The sequence below is a fragment of the Lonchura striata genome, chromosome 33, assembly GCF_050655825.1.
Source record: "Lonchura striata isolate lonStrDom1 chromosome 33, ASM5065582v1, whole genome shotgun sequence".
Taxonomy (NCBI): Eukaryota; Metazoa; Chordata; class Aves; order Passeriformes; family Estrildidae; genus Lonchura; species Lonchura striata.
Genome location: NC_140735.1, coordinates 3,647,501 through 3,655,000, shown reverse-complemented (window position 1 = coordinate 3,655,000; position 7,500 = coordinate 3,647,501).

Here is a 7,500-nt window from a genome sequence, read left to right as displayed (position 1 = left end):
CGGCCGTTGGGAGCCGGCAGCGCTCCCGCCTCCTCCGTGCCCAAAGCGACAGCGGCCCGGCTCCTGCCTCCGTCTCCGGATCCCTCACTGCCTTCAGCCGCTCGACCCCCCTCCCCCCCACCCCGCTGCCGTCCTGCCCCGGGCTCGGACGGGGCCAGGCCGGGCTGGAGCGTCAAGGAAAGAAGGCCGTCAAAGCAGAAGGCTGGGCGAGAGCCGAAGAGAAGGCTTCTCGGCAAAGGGGCCGCCTCTGCCGCGGGCCCCGGCCCTGCTGGCCGAAGGACCCGCCTTCCTCGGTGTCGGCCCGCTCCTGGCCCTCCCGCCGCTGCGGGTGTGCGAACCGGCCGAGGAGAGAGCGGGCGGGGGACGGCGACGGGGGTGGGGAAAGTAGTCTGCGAGCGGCGCCGGGGAGTCTGATGGGGCAGGGCGGGGCGCCCCCAACCGTCGATGGGCGGAGGCGGGGAAAGTCTTCAGGCGGGGCGCCCCCAACCGTCGATGGGCGGGCTCTGAGGGGGCGGCGTCGGATTGCGAGTGTGTGGAGCCGGCGTGTGTGTCACCGTGCCCCTCTCTCTCTGTCTCTCTCTCCCTCCCTTCCCCCCCTCGCCCCCCCGTCCCTCCCTCCCTCCCTCGCTTCCCTTGCGCGCTGGCCCCACTGAAATTCCGTTCGGCCGGGTAGGGCTGCGCGGCACCCCGGGCGGAGGGGGCTGCTGACGCTGCTTCGACGGCAGGCTGACGCAGGCTGCCTGTCAGCTTGGTCTGGGATCGCTCTGGGTACCAGAGGGAAAGAAATAAAGTTCGCCAAGAAAATTCCTTTTCCGGATCAGTTTCTTGCGCCGAGGGAACAGAAGAGTCGTTCTCTTCGAGAAGGGAGGAAAGGGGAAGCGCGGGAAATGAAACCCGAACCCCAAACCAGACCAAGGGGAACCAAGCCACAAAAAACAAAGGGATAACCCCGTAACTCCTAAAACAAACCCAGAAAACTCGAACCAAAAGTCCCGCAACGCACATTCCCCCACCCCCCACAAAAACCCACACCGAGCCCCCCCCCTCGCGCCCGCCCCCCCCACCCCCACCAGGCAAAAAAAGGTAAAGCCGGCCATTGAGAAACGCTCTACTACCCGGGTATGGGGAAATACCTCTTGCCATGGCCCCGGAATAGACTTTTCCTCCGGGCGCCGGGGTAGACCCGTTGTCCGGCCCCCCGGGCTACACCTGGTATCCCGGAGCCGGGGTAAACCTTGTACCCGGCGGCCGGGGTAGACCTGGTATCCAGGAGCCGGGGTAGACCTTGTACCCGGCGGCCGGGGTAGACCTGGTATCCCGGAGACGGGGTAGACCTTGTACCCGGCGGCCGGGGTAGACCTGGTATCCAGGAGCCGGGGTAGACCTTGTACCCGGCGGCCGGGGTAGACCTGGTATCCAGGAGCCGGGGTAGACCTTGTACCCGGCGGCCGGGGTAGACCTGGTATCCAGGAGCCGGGGTAGACCTTGTACCCGGCGGCCGGGGTAGACCTGGTATCCAGGAGACGGGGTATACCTTGTACCCGGCGGCCGGGGTAGACCTGGTATCCAGGAGCCGGGGTAGACCTTGTACCCGGCGGCCGGGGTAGACCTGGTATCCAGGAGACGTGGTATACCTTGTACCCGGCGGCCGGGGTAGACCTGGTATCCCGGAGCCGGGGTAGACCTTGTACCCGGCGGCCGGGGTAGACCTGGTATCCAGGAGCCGGGGTAGACCTTGTACCCGGCGGCCGGGGTAGACCTGGTATCCAGGAGACGTGGTATACCTTGTACCCGGCGGCCGGGGTAGACCTGGTATCCCGGAGCCGGGCTAGACCTTGTACCCGGCGGCCGGGGTAGACCTGGTATCCAGGAGCCGGGGTAGACCTTGTACCCGGCGGCCGGGGTAGACCTGGTATCCAGGAGCCGGGGTAGACCTTGTACCCGGCGGCCGGGGTAGACCTGGTATCCAGGAGCCGGGGTAGACCTTGTACCCGGCGGCCGGGGTAGACCTGGTATCCAGGAGACGGGGTAGACCTTGTACCCGGCGGCCGGGGTAGACCTGGTATCCCGGAGACGGGGTAGACCTTGTACCCGGCGGCCGGGGTAGACCTGGTATCCCGTAGACGGGGTAGACCTTGTACCCGGCGGCCGGGGTAGACCTGGTATCCCGGAGACGGGGTAGACCTTGTACCCGGCGGCCGGGGTAGACCTGGTATCCCGGAGACGGGGTAGACCTTGTACCCGGCGGCCGGGGTAGACCTGGTATCCCGGAGACCGGGTAGACCTTGTACCCGGCGGCCGGGGTAGACCTGGTATCCAGGAGCCGGGGTAGACCTTGTACCCGGCGGCCGGGGTAGACCTGGTATCCAGGAGACGGGGTAGACCTTGTACCCGGCGGCCGGGGTAGACCTGGTATCCAGGAGCCGGGGTAGACCTTGTACCCGGCGGCCGGGGTAGACCTGGTATCCAGGAGACGGGGTAGACCTTGTACCCGGCGGCCGGGGTAGACCTGGTATCCCGGAGCCGGGGTAGACCTTGTACCCGGCGGCCGGGGTAGACCTGGTATCCCGGAGACGGGGTAGACCTTGTACCCGGCGGCCGGGGTAGACCTGGTATCCAGGAGCCGGGGTAGACCTTGTACCCGGCGGCCGGGGTAGACCTGGTATCCAGGAGACGGGGTATACCTTGTACCCGGCGGCCGGGGTAGACCTGGTATCCCGGAGACGGGGTAGACCTTGTACCCGGCGGCCGGGGTAGACCTGGTATCCCGGAGCCGGGGTAGACCTTGTACCCGGCGGCCGGGGTAGACCTGGTATCCAGGAGACGGGGTAGACCTTGTACCCGGCGGCCGGGGTAGACCTGGTATCCCGGAGACGGGGTAGACCTTGTACCCGGCGGCCGGGGTAGACCTGGTATCCCGGAGACGGGGTAGACCTTGTACCCGGCGGCCGGGGTAGACCTGGTATCCAGGAGCCGGGGTAGACCTTGTACCCGGCGGCCGGGGTAGACCTGGTATCCAGGAGCCGGGGTAGACCTTGTACCCGGCGGCCGGGGTAGACCTGGTATCCCGGAGACGGGGTAGACCTTGTACCCGGCGGCCGGGGTAGACCTGGTATCCCGGAGCCGGGGTAGACCTTGTACCCGGCGGCCGGGGTAGACCTGGTATCCAGGAGCCGGGGTAGACCTTGTACCCGGCGGCCGGGGTAGACCTGGTATCCAGGAGCCGGGGTAGACCTTGTACCCGGCGGCCGGGGTAGACCTGGTATCCAGGAGCCGGGGTAGACCTTGTACCCGGCGGCCGGGGTAGACCTGGTATCCAGGAGACGGGGTAGACCTTGTACCCGGCGGCCGGGGTAGACCTGGTATCCAGGAGCCGGGGTAGACCTTGTACCCGGCGGCCGGGGTAGACCTGGTATCCCGGAGACGGGGTAGACCTTGTACCCGGCGGCCGGGGTAGACCTGGTATCCCGGAGACGGGGTAGACCTTGTACCCGGCGGCCGGGGTAGACCTGGTATCCCGGAGACGGGGTAGACCTTGTACCCGGCGGCCGGGGTAGACCTGGTATCCAGGAGCCGGGGTAGACCTTGTACCCGGCGGCCGGGGTAGACCTGGTATCCAGGAGACGGGGTAGACCTTGTACCCGGCGGCCGGGGTAGACCTGGTATCCAGGAGCCGGGGTAGACCTTGTACCCGGCGGCCGGGGTAGACCTGGTATCCCGGAGCCGGGGTAGACCTTGTACCCGGCGGCCGGGGTAGACCTGGTATCCCGGAGCCGGGGTAGACCTTGTACCCGGCGGCCGGGGTAGACCTGGTATCCCGGAGCCGGGGTAGACCTTGTACCCGGCGGCCGGGGTAGACCTGGTATCCCGGAGACGGGGTAGACCTTGTACCCGGCGGCCGGGGTAGACCTGGTATCCCGGAGACGGGGTAGACCTTGTACCCGGCGGCCGGGGTAGACCTGGTATCCCGGAGACGGGGTAGACCTTGTACCCGGCGGCCGGGGTAGACCTGGTACCCCGGAGACGGGGTAGACCTTGTACCCGGCGGCCGGGGTAGACCTGGTATCCAGGAGACGGGGTAGACCTTGTACCCGGCGGCCGGGGTAGACCTGGTACCCCGGAGACGGGGTAGACCTTGTACCCGGCGGCCGGGGTAGACCTGGTATCCAGGAGACGGGGTAGACCTTGTACCCGGCGGCCGGGGTAGACCTGGTATCCCGGAGCCGGGGTAGACCTTGTACCCGGCGGCCGGGGTAGACCTTGTACCCGGCGGCCGGGGTAGACCTGGTATCCCGGAGACGGGGTAGACCTTGTACCCGGCGGCCGGGGTAGACCTGGTATCCAGGAGACGGGGTAGACCTTGTACCCGGCGGCCGTGGTAGACCTGGTATCCCGGAGACGGGGTAGACCTTGTACCCGGCGGCCGGGGTAGACCTGGTATCCCGGAGCCGGGGTAGACCTTGTACCCGGCGGCCGGGGTAGACCTGGTATCCCGGAGCCGGGGTAGACCTTGTACCCGGCGGCCGGGGTAGACCTGGTATCCCGGAGACGGGGTAGACCTTGTACCCGGCGGCCGGGGTAGACCTGGTATCCAGGAGCCGGGGTAGACCTTGTACCCGGCGGCCGGGGTAGACCTGGTATCCAGGAGACGGGGTAGACCTTGTACCCGGCGGCCGGGGTAGACCTGGTATCCCGGAGACGGGGTAGACCTTGTACCCGGCGGCCGGGGTAGACCTGGTATCCAGGAGCCGGGGTAGACCTTGTACCCGGCGGCCGGGGTAGACCTGGTATCCAGGAGACGGGGTAGACCTTGTACCCGGCGGCCGGGGTAGACCTGGTATCCCGGAGACGGGGTAGACCTTGTACCCGGCGGCCGGGGTAGACCTGGTATCCCGGAGCCGGGGTAGACCTGGTCTCCGTCCGCCCGGGTAGACCTGGTGTCGCGGCCGCCTGCGGAAGTTCACCAAGGGGTCGCTGTTCCAGGCTGCCTCCGGCTATGTCGACGTAGCGGTCGGCCTGCGCTGGCGCACCCTCCCGGTCGACTTCCACTCGTCTCCTTGGAGGCGTCGGCGGCCTTGGACTTATCTTTCCGTATATTGGGAGCGAGGTGACGGGCCGCGTCCCCGCAGGTTTCCAGGGTGCCTGCGTCGCAAGGCGGAGGATAGGGCGGCCGCGCCGCGCGGTCGTCGGGGCAGAGCGAGTGCCGCCTAGGCCGGGTGAGCCGCGTGGCTTGGTCCCGGTTCCCGTCCTGCCCAGGGCGCTCTTTCGGGGGGAGAGCTGCCCGAGAAGCCAGAGAGAAGAGAATGGGCAGTGTGAAGGGCCACCAGAGAGAGAGCCGAGAGCCGAGAGAGACGGCCCGAAAGACCGTGTCGAGAAGCCGCTCGCTGGCCGCAGCGAGGCGGTGAGAAGCCCCGCGTGTGTGTTGCTCCGCTCCGGTCGGCTGCCGTGCCGGCCCGGTTGAAGGGGGGGCGGCCCCCCTGGGACGATCGGTGGCAGGTGAGGCGGCGGCGCCTCGTCCCTTTTCCGCCTGGCCTTAAGCCGGGGCCCGCTCCGGCAGGCATTTTTCCGGCAGCCGGTCCGGTGGCAGTGGCCGGCAGCCGGGGGTCGACGCGGCCGGGCTTTTTTTTTCCCCGGCCCTCGCCCGAGAGCCTCCTCCCCGAGCAAGGCCCGGCCAGCCCGCCGCGGTGGCGGCGCCCGGTTCCCCCGCTCCCGACCTGTTTGCCAGCGTGTCCGTGTCGGAAGGGCAGCGGTGGGGCGCGCGGCCTGGCCTCGGCATTCGCCGCGTGGCCGGAGGGGCTCGGTGACGGCGGTCGCCCGATGAGCCGTGGAGCCGGGGTGGCGGCACCCCGTCCCACCGGCGCGTGCTGTTGAAGTCACCCCCTTCCTCGGCCTTAAGCCGGGGACCCGCCTTGCGGGCGGGCTGTTTTTTTCGCGGGCAGAGAGGGGCCGGCCGCGGTGGCCGGCCCGCCCTAGCACGGACCGAAGCCCCCGGCAGAGAGCAACCCCCGGAAGGTCGCGGGCGAGGCGGCGGCGCCTCGCCCTTCCTCGGTCGTGGCGACCGAGCCCGCTTCTGCCCCGGGCGGTCCGTTGCTATTTTTTCAAGGGCGTGTGCGGGTGCTGTGGGGGGCCCCGCCCGCCCGGCCTCCGATGGCCTTTTCCTCTCGCGGCCCTAAGCCGCGGCACCGAGAAGCGTGCGGGCCCACGAAAGCCGAGGTTGTGTGGAGCCGGGGGGCCGAGCGAGCCCCGAGCCGAGCGATGCCGGTGGGTTTCGAAGGGGGGGGGGCAGCGAGAAGGCGGCGCGCGCCTCGCCCCCCCCCGGGCCCCCGGCGCCCGTGGTTAGCACGGGTCCTTGTGGGCCGCGCACGCCATGTGCCTTTTTTTTTTTTTTTTTTTTTCCGTTGATCGGTGCCGTACCCCGGCTTTTCCGAAGGGGAGAGAAAGAGAGGCCGAGAGAGAGAGAGAGAGAGAGAGAGCGCGCCAGCCGCGGGGCGGGCGAAAGCCGGTGGCACCTTTCTCGAACGCTCGGACGGGTTCCCTGGGCAGAAAAGGGTGAAGGCCATCCCCACCCCGGCCCGGCGGTCCCGTCCTTCCGTCGTCCGGCCAGGAGAGCCGTTGTCCGCGGGCGGGTGGCGGCACCCCCCCGGTCTACCCTGTGCCGGGACCGATCCGCGAGCGGATCGGTCCGGGGACGCGTGTCCCCGCTCGCACGCGCGCGGAGCCCCCAAGCCCGTCCGCTCTCGGCCCAGCCGCACCCGTGGCGGCGCCGGCCGGTGGGGCGTGCGCCTTGGTGGGCTGCCGTGGGGCCGTGGTGTGCGTTGCACGCTTTCGGCCGGGCGGTTCCGCGGCTGCTGGGGCTTTGCCTCTGCGCTCCGCTGCCTCCTCTGCCCTCGTGCAGCCGCGTCCGCCCCGATCGATGAGGCTTTTCGGGTCGCGTCGGAGAGGGCCCCCGGCCGGCCGGGCTTTCTTCCGGGGCTTCTCTGTCATGGGGAAGCCCACGGCGGGGGTCCGGTGTTCGGGCCGGGCGGTCTCTTCTCCGATTCGCTCCCCGTCGCAGGCGAGGTGTCGCCCCTCCCGCTGCCGAGGAAGGGCGTCTTGACCGTCCCAGCTGTGTGATGGCCGCGTGGCCCCGCGAGCCTACAGGTGTCCTTCGAAAGCACGCGAGGTTTGCCGGTGCCGGCCTTTGGTCCCGGTTTAGCGCCCCGTGGGTGCCGGCCGCGAGCAGCGCCGGGCGGCGGTGCGGCTGGAGCCGAGCCGCGAGGAGGCGAAAAGTCGCCGTGTCGAAGCGCAAAGGAAAGGCGAAAGCCCGATATGAGAGAGAGAGAGAGAGAGAGGGGTGTGCGCGGCCGGGGGAAAAGAGCCCGAGCCGCCCGTGCGCGCGCGGGCGCGCACCGCACGGCGCTCCTTTGCCGTTCCGCCGCCTGCTGCAGAGCGAGCCGCCCCGGCTCGAAGGGGCCCCGGTGTCCGGGCCGCGCCCGCCTCGTCGGGTCGCTGTCTCCTCTA